The sequence below is a fragment of the Schistocerca gregaria genome, chromosome 8, assembly GCF_023897955.1.
Source record: "Schistocerca gregaria isolate iqSchGreg1 chromosome 8, iqSchGreg1.2, whole genome shotgun sequence".
Classification (NCBI taxonomy): domain Eukaryota; kingdom Metazoa; phylum Arthropoda; class Insecta; order Orthoptera; family Acrididae; genus Schistocerca; species Schistocerca gregaria.
This window is the reverse complement of record NC_064927.1, coordinates 261724501-261742579: the sequence shown is the minus strand read 5'-3', so window position 1 is coordinate 261742579 and position 18079 is coordinate 261724501. Positions and strand designations below refer to the sequence as shown.

The 18079-nt window shown below is 40.7% G+C and overlaps 1 protein-coding gene across 1 annotated transcript in view; it reads left to right on the top strand.

Moving 5' to 3' along the window:
- Positions 1 to 2393: 2393 nt before the first annotated feature.
- LOC126284951 (alpha-tocopherol transfer protein-like) overlaps positions 2394 to 18079 on the top strand; it is an 83360-nt gene continuing 67674 nt past the window's right edge. The window contains exon 1 of the mRNA XM_049984225.1: positions 2394 to 2519. The gene's annotated coding sequence lies outside the window, so the exon portion shown is untranslated. The remainder of the gene's footprint in view (positions 2520 to 18079) is intronic.

Here is an 18079-nt window from a genome sequence, read left to right as displayed (position 1 = left end):
CAGGTGAGCGCCACAATCAGGACTGCATACGACCGAGGCACACAGGGCCAACACCCGCCATCATGGTGTGGGGAGCGATCTCCTACACTGGCCGTACACCTCTGGTGATCGTCGAGGGGACACTGAATAGTGCACGGTACATCCAAACCGTTATCTAACCCATCGTTCTACCATTCCTAGACTGGCAAGGGAACTTGCTGTTCCAACAGGACAATGCACGTCCGCATGTATCCCGTGCCACCCAACGTGCTCTAGAAGGTGTAAGTCAACTACCCTGGCCAGCAAGATCTCCGGATCTGTCCCCCATTGAGCATGTTTGGGACTGGATTAAGCGTCGTCTCACGCGGTCTGCACGTCCAGCACGAACGCTGGTCCAACTGAGGAACCAGGTGGAAATGGCATGGCAAGCCGTTCCACAGGACTACATCCAGCATCTCTACGATCGTCTCCATGGGAAAAAAGCAGCCTGCTATGCTGCGAAAGGTGGATATACACTGTACTAGTGCCGACATTGTGCATGCTCTGTTGCCTGTGTCTATGTGCCTGTGGTTCTGTCAGTGTGATCATGTGATGTATCTAACCCCAGGAATGTGTCAATAAAGTTTCCCCTTCCTGGGACAATGAATTCACGATGTTCTTATTTCAATTTCCAGGAGTGTATATAACCTTGGAAATACATATCAGGGCCATGTACAGAGTACAAAATCCTGTACACTTCAAAAATAGTTCACGTTCTAAGCCCAGCGCGTAGATGAGAGTTATACAACAACAAATTGCATAAAGTAACAGGCTTGACATAATCGGGTACAAACTACACCATGAGAGGCATATAATAATTAAATACTTGGAGTAACAGGTTTGACATTGTGAGTTAGAAGGCTAACCAAGAATAAAAATTTGAATATCTGCGTAAGTACAACTTCCATAAAAAGGTGACACAATGAACCACAATCTCAACTGGAAACTGAGAGTAATGGGCAGAATATTTCGTACAATCATTAGATCCTTTACTTGGAGTGTATGAAAATGGAATATAGTAAATTAAACCAGGTAACGATGAGGAAATTAGAGACGCTAAAACTGGTAGATGAAGTCTGCTATATGGACAGCAAAATAAGATGATGACCGAAGTAGAGAGGATATAAAATTTAGGCTGGCAATGGAAAGGAAAGCGTTTCTGAAGAAGAGAAATTTGTTAACATCGAATATAGAGCTAAGTGTTAGGAGGTCTTTTCTGAACGTATATGTCCGGAGTGTAGCCCTGTATGGAAGTGAAAAATAGACGATAAGCAGTTTAGATAGGAGGAGAATATAAGCTTCCGGGATGTGGTGCTACAGAAGAATACTGAAGATTATATGAGTAGAATGTGTAACTTATGAGGATGCGCTGAATCGGATAGGGGGGACAAGAAATTTGTTGCACAACCTGACTACAAGAGGAGATTGGCTGATTGGAACATTCTGAGACATAAAAGGATAACCAATTTAGTATTGGAGGGGATGGCCGAGCGGTTCTAGGAGCTTCAGTCTGGAACCGAGCGACCACTACGGTCGCAGGTTCGAATATTGCCTGGGGCATGGATGTGTGTGATGTCCTTATGTTAGTTAGGTTTAAGTAGTTCTAAGTTCTAGGGGACTGATGACCTAAGATATTAAGTCCCATAATGCTCAGAGCCATTTAAACGATTGGAAGGGAGGTTGAGGCGTAAGGATCGTAGAGGAAAACCAGAAGATGAATACAGTAAGCAAATTCAAAACGAAGTAGTTTACAGTAATTATTTGGAGATAACGAAGCTTTCTCACGATGGAGAAGCATGGAAACAAGTATTCGAACTGAAGGTCACAACAACAACCACCTTCTGAATTTCGAAGACTGTATTTCACACATATTGTCGAAAGCTTTGTACGAATGTATAAATGCCACAAACGGAAGTTTACCTTTCCTAGTAACAGTATCGCCTCACGTGTTACTAAATTTCTCCGAGACCCAAAATTATCGTTCAGATGTCAGCTTCTGGCAATCTTTCAACTCTTTCACAAATAATACGTGTCTGAATTTGGGAATCACGTCTTCTTAAACATATGGTTCGGTAATGCTCACGCCTACCACAGAAAATCTAGGTCACGATCCCGGGACAGGGATATGAACTCCGCTGGTACCAAATTAGACGCCATTCCCTTAACCATTGTGGCGCGTCCTTTGGTTTGAGTAGAGCAATAAAGAAGCATGAACGGAAAAAAAGAAACGCAAAGAGCTGAACTGCTACTCGTGACCACAGGTACTAAGCTTTATCCACACCGCGACCTTGAGCTACGCCCCGGCAACATGCTAAGTGAAATGGCCGTGCGATAACGGTGAAGAGGGCGCATTGATGGCAGGCCCCGATTGCGGCAGTGCTGGAGGGAGTCGATTGCCGATAACGGCCGCCGCCTGATAGCCTCACACCAGCACCGCGTCAGACGCGACGCAAGGAGGCCTGGGAAGTGCGCCCGCTAGCTCCAACCGCCTGCAGACCGAGGTACGTTACCGTCTCTTGAACGACCAGCCTACAGCTCTGCTGTATGTGTTTCCCATCTTCTTCCCATTAACTGACATTTCATTCTCCCACCTTGGCTGAAGTAGCATGGCAGTTCATCACCGTCCAAACTTAAAATTATTCGAAAACTTTTTAAAATCATTCGGTGGAGATTCAATTTACACATACTAGTCACACTGCCTTAGAGAAACAAACTTATCGTCTTGTAGTTCTTTAAATAATAATGCTAAATGATTAAATAAGTGGAGCAAGCCTCAGACATGGTTCAAATGGCTCTGAGCACTGTGGGACTTAACATCTCAGGTCACCAGTCCCCTAGAACTTTAAACTACTTAAACCTAACTAACCTAAGGACATAACACACATCCATGCCCGAGGCAGGATTCGAACCTGCGACCGTAGCGGTCGCGCGGTTCCAGACTGTAGCTGAAGGCCTGTCTTTGATGCTACCTGTTGTCAGTTCTCTGTGGCATCCTTAGTTTCTTCACTATTCTTAGAGACGATAGCTAGGTCGTCAGCAAAAGCTGGGCATTTCAGTTTGATTGATTGATTTGACGAAGTATATTTGGTGTGTGACTACCACCACAGTGATCACTAGGAAGTTCCAAATGGTTCAAATGGCTCTGAGCACTATGGGACTTAACATCTGAGGTCTTCAGTCCCTTAGAACTTAGAACCACTTAAACCTAACTAATCTAAGGACTTCACACACATCCATGCCCGAGGCAGGATTCGAACCTGCTACCGTAGCAGTCGCACGGTTCCGGACTGAAGCGCCTAGAACCGCTCGGCCACCGCGGCCGGCAGAAAGCGTTGGAAGCTCTTTAAGAATATTCAAAGATGATGCCGTTGTTGATAAGTACGTAACAAATTCAGAAGACAATGTCGATTTGCAGAAAGACCTATAGAAGATTGATGAATGGTGCGGGCCCTGATAATTAATTCTTACAACGTAGGACTGATGAGAGAGATAGAGAAGATTCAATGAAGACTGATGTGTTTTGTCACACATTCATTTTGTCGGTGCGAGAGTATTAGAAAGATGTTCAACAGACTCCGGTCACGCGTATTAGAAGAGAGAAGTTGCGCATAACGGCGAGATTTACTGTTGAAATTTCGAGAGAGTACTTTACGGGAAGAGTCAGTCAACATATTACTTCCTCCAACATGCATCTCATGAAATCACCATGACGAGGAAATTCGAGAAATTAAAACCAGTACAGAAGCTTACCGACGATCGTTCTTCCCATACTCCATTTGCGAGTGGAAGAGGGAAGGGAGGATCAGCTAATGGTACCAGAAGTACCCTTCGCCACACACCGTTAGATGGCTTCCGGAGCATGATATAGCTGTAGATGTCAATGTAACTTTAAACACATACAGACCATCGACTGGTGCGTAATAGATCAGAGGTGCAATCCTCCGCCTCAGGTAGAACGGCCACCGGTGTGCATATGTGTAGATCGTTTTTAATGTTGTTACTAGGTAATGGAATGGTATATAAAGGGACGTGAACAGCATCAGATGTTGGGTGATCACTGTGATTGACACAGAGATTCTGTGTATTCAACTGAGAGAGTGTTATCAGCAGCAGAGAGTGTTAGACATGGGAGCCATTGTGGGTCTTAATATTGCCGACTGGTGGAATCGTGCATCATCTAGATTTGAGGGACATTCGGATGTGACGATACTCCGTTGTTTGACTGATTGAGAAATGTGGGCGGACATAGTAATCGTCGAAGCTCTAGTCGACCACACCTGACCACTAAGAGGGAGGATAGCCGTATTTTGCACCAAACCATGATAATTCTTTTGGATCTGCACCTTCCATCCAAGATCACGTAGCGGACTCCCTGTCACATTTTGTGTCATCCCGCACTGTTCGCTGGAGACCAGCAGCAGCCTATTTAGGGAATAACCATCCGTTAACTCCGCTACACAACGGGTGCGTTTGGGATTGTGCTTTTGACAGCGGAGCACGGAATGCTTTTGAAAGGAGTCGCTTTGTGCTCAGCAAAGGATCGCGTTTTTGGACCATTACGGATAACTATCGTTGTCGAGTATTTCCCGGAGAAATAGACAGAAGTCCCATTGTTACAATGTTTTGGAGGGAACATTGGCGTTCCTGCTGCCGTCATGGTGTTTGGAACTATGAGCTATGCCTTTGTGTCATAGCTGTAGTGGCTGAGGGAACTCTGACGACACAATAGTAGGACATGAATATCCTGCGTCCTCTTGTGTTACCTCTTATGCGACAGTATGAGAGAACCATTTTTCAACAGAACAATACACGTCTACACATGACACTTGTCTCTAAGAAATGCCTGCGTGATGATGTGGTATTCACGTGGCCAGTAACATCCTCCGATCTGTCTTCGTTAGAAAATGTGTTGACCAGCACGAAAGTTAACTCTCTCCCATCGCCAGTATCCGCGATATCAAGGACCAGTTACTACAGTTGGGTGATTTCATCTCAAATCACACAGATCAGGAGTGAATGTCTTACATCATTATTACAAAGCTTTCTTAAAGAAATGTGCGTTAAAGTTCCGCAAGACACTTTTCAATAACTAAAATATTTTGGTTTTGTGATGAGTTGTTAAGAGGTTATAGACCTCTATAAAGAGACTATTTGTGAAAACGTCGTAGCGAAATGGAAAATAAAAAATTGTGATAAAAAACTGCAAGTGATAGAGATCTGGAAATACGTACTTTCAATAAAAGCCCTGTTCACAGATCTATCAGACATTATTGACATATATACACTTCTTAGCTTTTTCTCACCGTTAATTTGGAAAAATGAACCACAGAAATTTGTAACTTGTAGCAAACGTCAAAATTATGTTTTGAAACTATGAGTAGTTAAAGAATCTTAACTGCCTTGAGAAATGAGAAAGTGGGAAGACAGCTAACTGTCAGCTACGACATTAATGCCTGAAATTCCTAAGCTATTAAAACATTTCCGCATGAAGATGAGATAATATGAGATTTTTTGATATTTTATAAATTATTTTCTCTAAAATCCCCATTCTGAATATAGTAAAAGTTGCATGTGTGTTACTTGGTCGCTGTACTCAGGCAGGTACAATCAGAGTGGTGTAAAATGTGAGAGATTTTTTTGTTTGACCTACCTGTTTCGAAGGTAAAAAAATCCTGGACACTTAAAAATTTCAATTGATTGCTGATTTTTGGTAAATGTAATACAAAATTGGTATATCTTAATCAAAAAAATTATTTTGCAGCCTTGACAGTGAGTGGGAAAACAATTCTTCATGTTGTTCAAGCATTTTATCAAAACTAGCTTTGTACATACATTATTCTGTTTCTGATATTTCGCCTTTAGTTATAATTTTACTTCTTTATGACATTCTATAAACTAAAATCGCATACGCTGTAACAATCAACCCTGCACTGCTGAAAAGAATTCATCTGGCTTTTTTTTCCCTCGTCAGAACTTGTATAGGCAAGGTGAATTTGCACACCGACAAGGATGACCCAACAAGAGCATTGCTTGGGAAATAGGAACTACATACTGATTTGTTGATGATGGCCATATGAAAGAATCTGATGGACCATCAGGTGTAATAAAGGAGAAGGATACATCTTGGAGTGCATGAGAGACACAAATTATTATTTGTCCCACCCACCACTGAGTGTCATACACACAAGAAATGAAGTTGCACGCAACAAAATCTTCTGAAGTAGACTGAGGTCTCTGCGTTTCACAAACGTAAAAGGCTCCATTTAGTTCAGAACTGTTCTTGCAATATATATGCTACTGTGGAGTGCAACACACCAGTGAGTTGACTGAATTCCTACCACTGGTTTCATAGCTGTACACTCTCGTCTCTTTTTTAAACGGAATTCCTCTTGTGTACTTCCACTTAGAAATAAGTCTTTCGTGTTTTGCAGTAATTTTTATATTGTCTGTACAGATCCAATAGCATCTCTTATAGTATCAACAGTTTCCTGCAAGAGATTAAATCTTGTTGCGAGGTGTTTACGATACATCATTCCTCATTACACGCGATTTACCCACCTCATGTTGCTGAAATTCCGGTTTTTTGTCTTTACTCCGGTAGAGTGCTATCCTGGATTATAAAGCTGAAAGCAGTTTTCAAAATGATATGTTGCGTCATCAGTCAAGTACAGATGTTTAGTACATGTATACCATTTAGGTGGCATTATAGCATGCATGTGCATCGTCATGAATGATATCATCACGGACACTGACAAAACAGAGTGATCTTCCAAGGAAGCGCCCAACACTTGTGAATATTGACACTTGTGATATGTTTCAGTGGTAACTTTGAACATCGATTACAAAGCAACATACCTGTTCTCAGCAAAGTGGAAATGAACTAATGTGTCAGTATTCTGTGGTGTGGCTGATTTTATTTCTGCTGTAAGCTGTCTCTGAATTCTATGGATATGATGATGAGGTACTCGTTTCATGACCTATTGCTTTACCTCCGTAACAAACTCCCCTAGCTCCATTGTCTTCTTTACCAACTCTTCTCCCTCCCATAACGCATAGGTTAAGTCATTGTCAGTATCCTGAGGTGTAATATCACTTTAGCACCAGGACACATTGCACACCCCCTGAAACCAACATTTATCTTGCAGTTCTTGACGTACACCCAACAGCATCAGGTCCATCTGTATGTACTTCTTTCCTGTGACACTACTTACAGTGTAACAAATAAGTTTCGAATTAGTGCAATGAATACACGTACATATTGCCTTCACCGGCAGGCATTTCACTCATTTTTGTCGTAAGGAGTAGAATTTTGTGAGACCAATTTTAAATTTTGGTTCTCCTTTTTCATTAGGAGATATGCTTCTCTTATTGGTATTGTCATATAGATTTTTATCTTTTAAACTTTTTCACCATTTTCACTAACAGAAATAACATCAGCCTAACTAGGACTTCGCCAACTGCAACCTTTGTCATCACTTACGTAGTATTCCAGACAATCATTAAGCATATAATTTTGAATGAATGCCCACAGTAGGAATCTGGGCATCCCCAAATATCTTTCTAATTCTTTATTTTGCTAACTTTTGAAATTAAATGTTTTGAGGAAGTGGCTATGTATTTCTCTATGTGCTTCTTGTAGTAGCCACCTGGTATCAGCATCAGTAATTGTAGCTTCTCAGTACAGGTGGGTGCTGAGACAGGACATACAGTTTGAAACTAAACATCACAATGGGTGTACATGTAACAGTCATCAGGTTCTGCGCCAAGTGCATCTACATTATTCACTTCACAAAGTTTTGAAGACACTGCTTGTGTAAAACTTGTTTCAAGTTCTTCCATTTGTATTTGTATGTACCGTTTTCTTCTTGTGCTTCTTATCTTTCCTTGGCGTTTAAGGGGGTATGTTTTAGGGGCTGTAACAGAAATTCTAATATTAAACGTATCAACCATTTCACATCCAGCAATGTAAACATCTGCACTGTTTTCTTCAGCTTTACATTCCAGTGACGGTGATCGTTCAAGTGGGTTATCATTAAATTTCCTTTTGTAGCGAGTATAGCAATTCTTGCACAGTGAACGTGATGGGGACACAGTTATTTGAGGGCCAATATATTTCTACTGTAGCTCTGACAGATTTCCGACGTTGTGAAGTGTTTTCACTTTTCTTAAGAACCAGCTTCTTGTGTCTATCTATACTTACTACTGACATTGTATGTAACAAAAAGTTCAAACCAAGCACAAAACTCTACGCAGAATGATTCATGTGCAAGTTCTCACTCGTTTGCTATTAACAGAAGAGAGCTGGAAACGGTGTTGCCTACATGCATATTTTACACTAGAAATTCAATAATGATTTACACACAAAAATACTGCCCAATTTTATTGCAGTTACTACTAACAAATTAACAAAACTATATTTTGCGCAATTTTCATACGTTTTGTGACGAAGGTCTTGGACTAAATACTCGTAAAAATGCCATTTTTTAAATTTTTACTAACACAGATGGTTGGGGCAAAGAGGATATTGTTTATAATTATATCAGTTGTGTCTAGTAATATAACAAGAAAGTTAGCAGTCTGTGACCTTCCAAATTATAAAAAAGAAACACATGTGGTGCAGAGGTGTAACACATATTTCTTCCAGAGAAATTCATGATCATGAATTGACATGTTCCGTACAATTTGAGATGAAATTGCCCAGCTGTTTGTCATCTTGCCTGAGGAGAGGTTACAATGGCTTTATAACACCATCCCAACCGACTTAGTGCATCCAGACCAGAGGGTGTGCAAATTCATGATTATAAGTGGGCTCTTTTGTAGTCACTGAACATACCCTCTCTACCCGTGATGCCTCATTTCTTATCCTGCTCCCCTTCTGGGTGCATCTCTTCTCTTGTCAGGCAGTGTATTTCATCAACAAGTCACACAAGTGATATGTATTTACTGGTTTCGACTTATTACCAAGTCATAGGGTCACCTGTTCGAAAAGAGAGAAACCTGAAAATAGTGAATTACTGGGAAACTTAATTAAGGATCAAATTAAGGGTTGCTATGTAACACATTCTAGTACGTGTGGTTGTGTTTGAAAGTTTATTTAAGATTCCTAGTCTGTTGCTACCTCCATTTTTCATTGTTTTTACACGGATCATCTGATGATGACTTGGTAACAAATTGAAACCGCTCAATAGACCTCTTACGTGACCTAAAACTGAAAAATATAGTTTAAAATAGAAGATAACAATGTAGAGAAGAACAGTAAAATGAGAGGACGAAATTAAAAACTGATGATCTGTGCGTGATGATTACGATTTCGGTGGTAGCTGAAGGTTATTTTTCTTTTTTTTCTATTGACGGATATATTCATGCGGTTGAATTGTTTGTTAAAAGATGGCCTTCGGAGATGCAACAGGCAGGTGCGGGTATTGCAGTTGTAATAAACGGTTTGACAGGAGAAACGTGGAACTGAGATGGATAAGGGGTGGTTAGGGCTAATAAACGGTTTGACAGGAGAAACGTTGAACTGAGATGGATAAGGGGTGGTTAGGGCTATTTATCGATTTTCTTTTTAAACTGGTAACATTGGGGCCACCAGCTCCGCTTTTATATCTTGTCAGACATTCCATATTTTACATTACTGTCATAATGACATATGCTTTATAAGTTACAGATAATATACAATGCTACATTTATAAATTGATGTAGCATAAAAAGTGTAGAAACGGGGCAGTTTGTATACGGTCATGAGAAATATAACAATAAAGATCAGTTACAAGCAGGAAGATTTAAACTATTGGCTCTAACAGAAATGGGCTTGAGTGGTTAAGAAATGAAAAGCAAAAGAAGCAAAACAAGGAGAAAATGGAATCATTTGTTTTACCGTTTGACAGAGATGACAGTGGGCCATATATGTACATTATTGGGGAAACATTATGAGGCTGACAGAAGCAAGTGCTTCAGCGTGTTCTTAGAAGCATCAGGGCTTTGAACTGTAAACAGAGCACTGAAAAGTTGTTCCAAAGGCGGAAAGATGCAGCACAGGAGTACGGGAATTATTTATTTATGTATTTAGTTTATGGCTAGTACCACATCATACAAGAAAAATTATTTTTCTTTAAGGATAATAAATTACACATATTTAACAAATAGAAAAAATTCATAACTGAATAGCCGCCCATAATAAAGTTGTAACTGACAAAAGTAATTTTTTTCAGGAAAAAGGAAAACATTATACTGCATAAACGTTTATACTTCGAGAACCCAAATTACAGAGAAAAAAGTGTGCTGACTTCATTAGTTGACTAACAAGCACTTGCAAAGATAACATATAAATTAAAAAAGAAGTAATGGGAAAAATAATATCTTGACACAGAACAAGGTTGTAACCTTACACAGAAGTACAAGGTCATAACCAACAACAATATATAAAATATTGTATTTATTCACAGTATTCAACGAAATGTTCAGTAACCTACAAATTACGTCTCCCCCTTGCTTATGCGGAATGTGTCCTTTAAAATCACCGTAAGCAGTGGCAATTCGCTACAAATAGAAGAAAAATTCACTGAACAGCTCGCCACGGTCACGTTTAATGCTCGATTTAGCTACGGCATTCACAGCAGAGCGCTCAAAACACTATTGAACGATTTTTGGCTGTCGGCGGGTAAGTGATGCAGGTGCGCAGAAGAAGCCTAAACTCGACCTCCATCGTTCGTGACTTCGTTCGTGACTCCAACTTTAGTCTGTTATTCTATGTCAAGGAAGTAAACTCTCTCACAACACTTGTCGTTCGAAACTGATAGAACTACTCAAGTTTCCGAAGGTCATCATCATGGCCGTTATTCTTAGGAGATCAATCGCAGTGACAATATCTTATCAACGAATGACACGATAAGAGTATGTCTAATCAAATGTCATTAGAGAGCTGTCTGACCATTTGAAGTATCAAATGCGAATATCGCATCTGACTTCGTAAGAATGCGAGGGAACTTCACAAATGAGAATGTACGAGGGGTGGAACTTAAATAGTGGCAACTATTTATTCACAACCAATACAAAAGTGTTATATGTTTACCCCTGTTACTGTCCTTAAAGGTAGTCACCAGCGTTGTGTATAACCAGTTACCAGCGATGTGGAAGGCGTAGTATACCGTTAGCAGAGCCTGTTCTGTTGATGACGTGAATGAAGTTCCAACACTCGTATTTCCAGTTCATAGCAAAGATATAAAATAAAACGAGATAATTCACTTCTTTGTGTAAAACTGTTTTTTTTAAATTCCTACGAGTTCGTTTTCATATCTCAATGAAATTAAAAGACATATTTCTCGCACCCTATGAAAATTGACGTTGTTATGAAATTGATGACAGCTACTCGCTAATACAATAAGGGACTGTGGTACTGTCTCTAAATTCAGTAATCACGAATACTCGTTATTTTTATCAGTTCAGAGTGATCTTCAAGTTGCTTCCAACTCAGGGCTGCAAATAAATAAATGCACTTTAGATAAAAATTCTAAGCGGCAGAATATTCTTTCCAATAGATCGTGTTATATCACAGATGACTGAATTTAGGACCCATCACTGACTATCCTTCGACTGTTGCTATTACTTATTACAGACCACATTATCTTCCGTCGATTACTTGAGTACTATCTTCAGTGACAGTCGGACAATGACCTATTCATTTCATTTAATCAGTTACAGAGTGCGATACAACTCATTTCACTTGTTTTAATTCTAATCCTTATAATAATGCACAATGATAGTCTTGAAAATGAGGAGTCCATTACCGCGCGGTCACTTGCCATCTCATAATACATCGAAGCAATTGTCATTGCGCTGTTCCGCGTCAAATGAGAATAGTTGTACAAATAAAAATAAATTTTTGATATAAACGTTTTTATATAATCATAAATATATATAATTATAAATATATATTTATATACTTATAAATAATTTCTCCTAGTCCAATACAGAGTCCTAACTCTATACGGACAGTTATGAAAATTTTGTAAATGTTTAATAGTTGTGAAAACTTGTGTAAGATATGAACCGAAAAACATGGAGCACATGCAACAGATACCAGGTAGGAGATAAAGCGTCAACTATGTATTCGAAACGCCCCAAGTATTTTATTTTATGTCTTACAAGTACTTTCGTAACTGTTAAAAATTAACAAATTTTCAGATCTGCCTGTATGGAATTATGAATCTGTGTGGGTCTAGAAGAAATTACTTTATCCCTCTTAGTCCGATATGCGAATTTCTTACTTTAATAATTAATTTTTCCTTTAATAATTATTTTCTGCCTTTTTGGTATTGCGTTTGGGAAATTTTTCAGTCGATTTCAGAAATATTGATAAGATCACATCAGAGGCGTGTGGTATATTTCAGGTTTATATTAGTTTATCTTGAACCGTTTCAACCAATATACTCCTTCCTCTAATATGTGTCTCGCGAGAAGGCTTTGGAGGTAAAACTTAGAGTGACTAGAGCTCACGTGGGGACTTAGCAGCAACCGTTCTTCCCATGAACGGTACCACCCAGTTCTGAGCTATGTTGAACGTTTCATGTCTTAAGCTCAGCGTGAAATCACAGTGCTAAATAAAGTACCCTCCGCCATACATCGCACAAGATAACAAATTCATATTGCATTGCCAACCAGTACTGAGTTACGCTGAAAGTTTCAAGTCTCTAGCTCGCCGGAAAGTTAGTTTAAAATCAACTGCAAGATTTGTGCTGAACATACATACTGACAGACAAGAGAGTGAGTTAATAAAAACGAAGTAAGACGAGTCATACATTTATGAAACTTGGTTGAAACTGCCGCAGGCTTCCCTGAGTTAAGGTTTTATCTCACACCTTTACACCCCTTTCCTCAGCAGTTGAGATGCTAGGGGGAGTCTTACTGACACAGTAATTTTATCCGGTTTACAAGCGATTCGTGTGCCCAGTTTGCTAGAAATTGCTTCAGGCATTTCAGAGGTGCACCTATAAATCGGATGAGTTATCGCTGACTTTTTCTGGAGATCATTTTCCCTCATTGCAACGTAGGGTCAGCAGCTCGTGGTCGTGCGGTAGCGTTCTCATCCCGCGCTCGGGTTCCCGGGTTCGATTCCCTGCGGGATCAGGGATTTTCTCTGCCTCGTGATGACTGGGTGTTGTGTGATGTCCTTAGGTTAGTTAGCTTTAAGTAGTTCTAAGTTCTAGGGGACTGATGACCATAGATGTTAAGTCCCATAGTGCTCGGAGCCATTTGAACCATTTTTGCACCACAGGGGCTGTGACGCAGTCTGCTAAGCACAGCCATCGTGCAGGAACTCCACAGAGACAGGCGAAGCTGTGATTTGCGCTACTTGGTCGCCACCTACTCCCCCACTACAGACAAGCGATTCTTACACTCCCCCCCCCCCCCCCCCTACTATTGCACTGTCATCCAAGTGTGAGATATGTTTAAAGCACATGTTCGGTAGTTAGTTTAAAATCAATTGCAAAATCTGTATCGAACAGATGGAGAAGAATGCGACCTCAAATAAGGCATAAAACGGTAAAGCATTGTAACGATCTCGTAAACACCCCATGAAGCAAAAACATGAACAAATTCACATGAATGTAATGAAATACACTTAGTGTAAATACGTTGCACTATACAATTATAAAAATTACGCTGAATACCATACTACCTGAATTTCTCACAAATTCACCAAAAAAAGCATAACAATTGTTAAACAAACAAAGCGATTTCCGTAACTACGCCTTTTTGGAAGTATTTTCTACTGGCTTATGACGTCCTTGTTCCTTTTAATTTTTTACTGGTTTTCATTTTTAGAATGCTTCCCCTCACAGTCCGTTTTAAGCTGTGACTGTTTTTATTCTTGTTTTTGAGATTTTGTACCGTCACATAGTTACCCGTAGCCTACAGTTACAACAATCAGAGCGCACATATGATCGCATTGTTAGCACCTCCAGAGCCTGTTCACCTGACGAGTTACTGTTTAGTTACTCAAATTCGTGTAGGTGTGTATAGAAGTTAGTTTGTTGTAAAATTTAGTCTTATTACATTTTACTATCCTCCCGTTTTTCATTTTTAAACCGAGCGAGGTTGCGCAGTGGTTAGACACTGGTCTCTCATTCGGGAGGACAACGGTTCAATCCCGCGTCCGGCCATCCTGATTTAGGTTTTCCGTGATTTCCCTAAATCGCTCCAGGCAAATGCCTGGATGGTTCCTTTAAAAGGGCACGGCCGACTTCCTTCCCCATCCTTCCCTAATTCGATGAGACCGATGACCTCGCTGTCTGGTCTCCTTCCCCAAACAACCCCAACCCAACTTCATTTTTAAACAGACCTTGTGATGATGACGTAGTAACAAGTCTAACCCAGTAACTGTTGCATTTGTTGATCTGCGGCTGTAATATTCAACAAAAAATTTATAAATGGTTATCTGAAATCGGTCAGGCAGGAAAGGCACCAGTGTTACAGTTACTACACCTTGTTCCTAACTTCTGCACCTCATCTCAATGACAAGAAAATTACGCACACTACGGCGATTTCCTGCGACACACTTAATGCACTGAACTGACGACGGTCGATTTATTACTATGAATACTTGTCCTTAAAGATTCGATATTTATGTGACTCATAGTTCGTCCGTTAAATCTTAAGACACCCAGTAATTGTATTCTGAATTTGTACAGGTGTGCATACACGTGAGGTAGCAGAATGTACAATAAAGGAACGAACGTGTACTGTGTCTACGTTGCTGCCGGCGATATAGGCTTAAGTGTGTTTATCCGGCCCGGATCGATAAGTTAGCGAGTCAAGTGCCCCAGCGGCTGGACTTTGATGCCGGAGGCTTTGTATCGTGAACTTGGCCAGCAGCTCTCCTTGCCTGTCGTGGGAACCAGCACGTGCGGTACACTGCACCTCACAGCGAGGCCACGTGCGCTACAAGTCACGTGACACAGGGCGTCACATGCCATGCCTCACAATCCTTCCCCAGTGGCGAATTTCTGCCAACTGGAATGGATAACATTTAGGCGAAACACTGCAGGATACTTCACGAGACCCGCCACGTGGGAATCATGACGAAACACTTTCTAGATTTTTTTTTTGGGTCATCAGTCTACTGACTGGTTTGATGCGGCCCGACACGTATTCCTCCCCTGTGCTAACCTCTTCATCTCAGAGTAGCACTTGCAACCTACTTCCTCAATTATTTGCTTGACGTATTCCAATCTATGTCTTCCTCTACAGTTTTTGCCCTCTACAGCTCCCTCTAGTACCATGGAAGTCATTCCCTCATGTCTTAGCAGATGTCCTATCATCCTGTCGCTTCTCCTTATCAGTCTTTTCCACATATTCCTTTTCTCTCCGATTCTGCGTAGAACCTCCTCATTCCTTACCTTATCAGTCCACCTAATTTTCAACATTCGTCTATAGCACCACATCTCAAATACTTCGATTCTCTTCTCTTCCAGTATTCCCACAGTCCATGTTTCACTACCATACAGTGCTGTACTCCAGACGTACATCCTCAGAAATTTCTTCCTCAAATTAAGGCCGCAATTTGATATTAGTAGACTTCTCTTGGCCAGAAATGCCTTTTTTGCCATAGCGAGTCTGCTTTTGATGTCCTCCTTGCTCCGTCCGTCATTGGTTATTTTACTGCCTAGGTAGCAGAATTCCTTAACTTTATTGACTTCGTGACCATCAATACTGATGTTAAGTTTCTCGCTGTTCTCATTTCTACTATTTCTCATTACCTTCGTCTTTCTCCGATTTACTCTCAAACCATACTGTGTACTCATTAGACTGTTCATTCCGTTCACCAGATCATTTAATTCTACTTCACTTTCACTCAGGATAGCAATGTCATCAGCGAATCGTATCATTGATATCCTTTCACCTTGTATTTTATTTCCACTCCTTAACCTTCCTTTTATTTCCATCATTGCTTCCTCGATGTACAGATTGAAAAGTAGAGGCGAAAGGCTACAGCCTCTTCTTACACCCTTCTTAATACGAGCACTTCGTTCTTGATGGTCCACTCTTATTATTCCCTCTTCGTTGTTGTACATATTGTATATGACCCGTCTCTCCCTATAGCTTACCCCTACTTTTTTTCAGAATCTCGAACAGCTTGCACCATTTTATATTGTCGAACGCCTTTTCCAGGTCGACAAATCCTATGAACGTGTCTTGATTTTTCTTCTGCCTTGCTTCCATTATTAGCCGTAACGTCAAAATTGCCTCTCTCGTGCCTTTACTTTTCCTAAAGCCAAACTGATCGTCACCTAGCGCATTCAATTTTCTCTTCCATTCTTCTGTATATTATTCTTGTAAGCAGCTTCGATGCATGAGCTGTTAAGCTGATTGTGCGATAATTCTCGCACTTGTCAACTCTTGCCGTCTTCGGAATTGTGTGGATGATGCTTTTCCGAAAGTCAGATGGTATGTCGCCAGACTCATATATTCTACACACCAACGTGAATAGTCGTTTTGTTGCCACTTCCCCTAATGATTTTAGAAATTCTGATGGAATGTTATCTATCCCTTCTGGCTTATTTGACCGTAAGTCCTCCAAAGCTCCTTTAAATTCCGAATCTAATACTGGATCCCCTATCTCTTCTAAATCGATTCCTGTTCCTTCTTCTATCACGTCAGACAACTCTTCACCCTCATAGAGGCTTTCAATGTATTATTTCCACCTATCTGCTGTCTCCTCTGCATTTAACAGTGGAATTCCCGTTGCACTCTTAATGTTACCACCGTTGCTTTTAATGTCACCAAAGGTTGTTTTGACTTTCCTGTATGCTGAGTCTGTCCTTCCGACAATCATAACTTTTTCGATGTCTTCACATTTTTCCTGCAGCCATTTCGTCTTAGCTTCCCTGCACTTCCTATTTATTTCATTTCTCAGCGACTTGTATTTCTGTATTCCTGATTTTCCCGGAACATGTTTGCACTTCCTCCTTTCATCAATCAACTGAAGTATTTCTTCTGTTACCCATGGTTTCTTCGCAGCTACCTTCTTTGTACCTATGTTTTCCTTCCCAACTTCTGTGATGGCCCTTTTTAGAGATATACATTCCTCTTCAACTGTGCTGCCTACTGCGCTATTCCTTATTGCTATAGCGTTAGAGAACTTCAAACGTATCTCGTCATTCCTTAGAACCTCCGTATCCCACTTCTTTGCGTATTGATTCTTCCTGATTAATGTCTTGAACTTCAGCCTACTCTTCATCACTACTATATTGTGATCTGAGTCTAAATCTGTTCCTGGGTACACCTTACAATCCAGTATCTGATTTCGGAATCTCTGTCTGATCATGATGTAACCTAATTGAAATCTTCCCGCATCTCCCGGCCTTTTCCAAGTATACCTCCTCCTCTTGTGATTCTTGAACAGGGTATTCGCTATTACTAGCTGAAACTTGTTACAGGACTCAATTAGTCTTTCTCCTCTTTCATTCCTTGTCCCAAGCCCATATTCTCCTGTAACCTTTTCTTCTACTCCTTCCCCTACAACTGCATTCCAGTCGCCCATGACTATTTGATTTTCGTCCCCCTTTACATACTGCATTACCCTTTCAATCTCCTCATACACTTTCTCTATCTGTTCATCTTCAGCTTGCGACGTCGGCATGTATACCTGAACTATCGTTGTCGCTGTTGGTCTACTGTCGATTCTGATTAGAACAACCCGGTCACTGAACTGTTCACAGTAACACACCCTCTGCCCTACCTTCCTATTCATAACGAATCCTACACCTGTTATACCATTTTCGGCTGCTGTTGATATTACCCGATACTCATCTGACCAGAAATCCTTGTCTTACTTCCACTTCACTTCACTGACCCCTACTATATCTAGATTGAGCCTTTGCATTTACCTTTTCAGATTTTCTAGATTCCTTACCACGTTCAAGCTTCTGACACGCCCCGATACGTAGAACATTATCCTTTCGTTGATTATTCAATCTTTTTCTCATGGTGACCTCCCCCTTGGCAGTCCCCTCCAGGAGATCCGAATGGGGGACTATTCCGGAATCTTTTGCCAATGGAG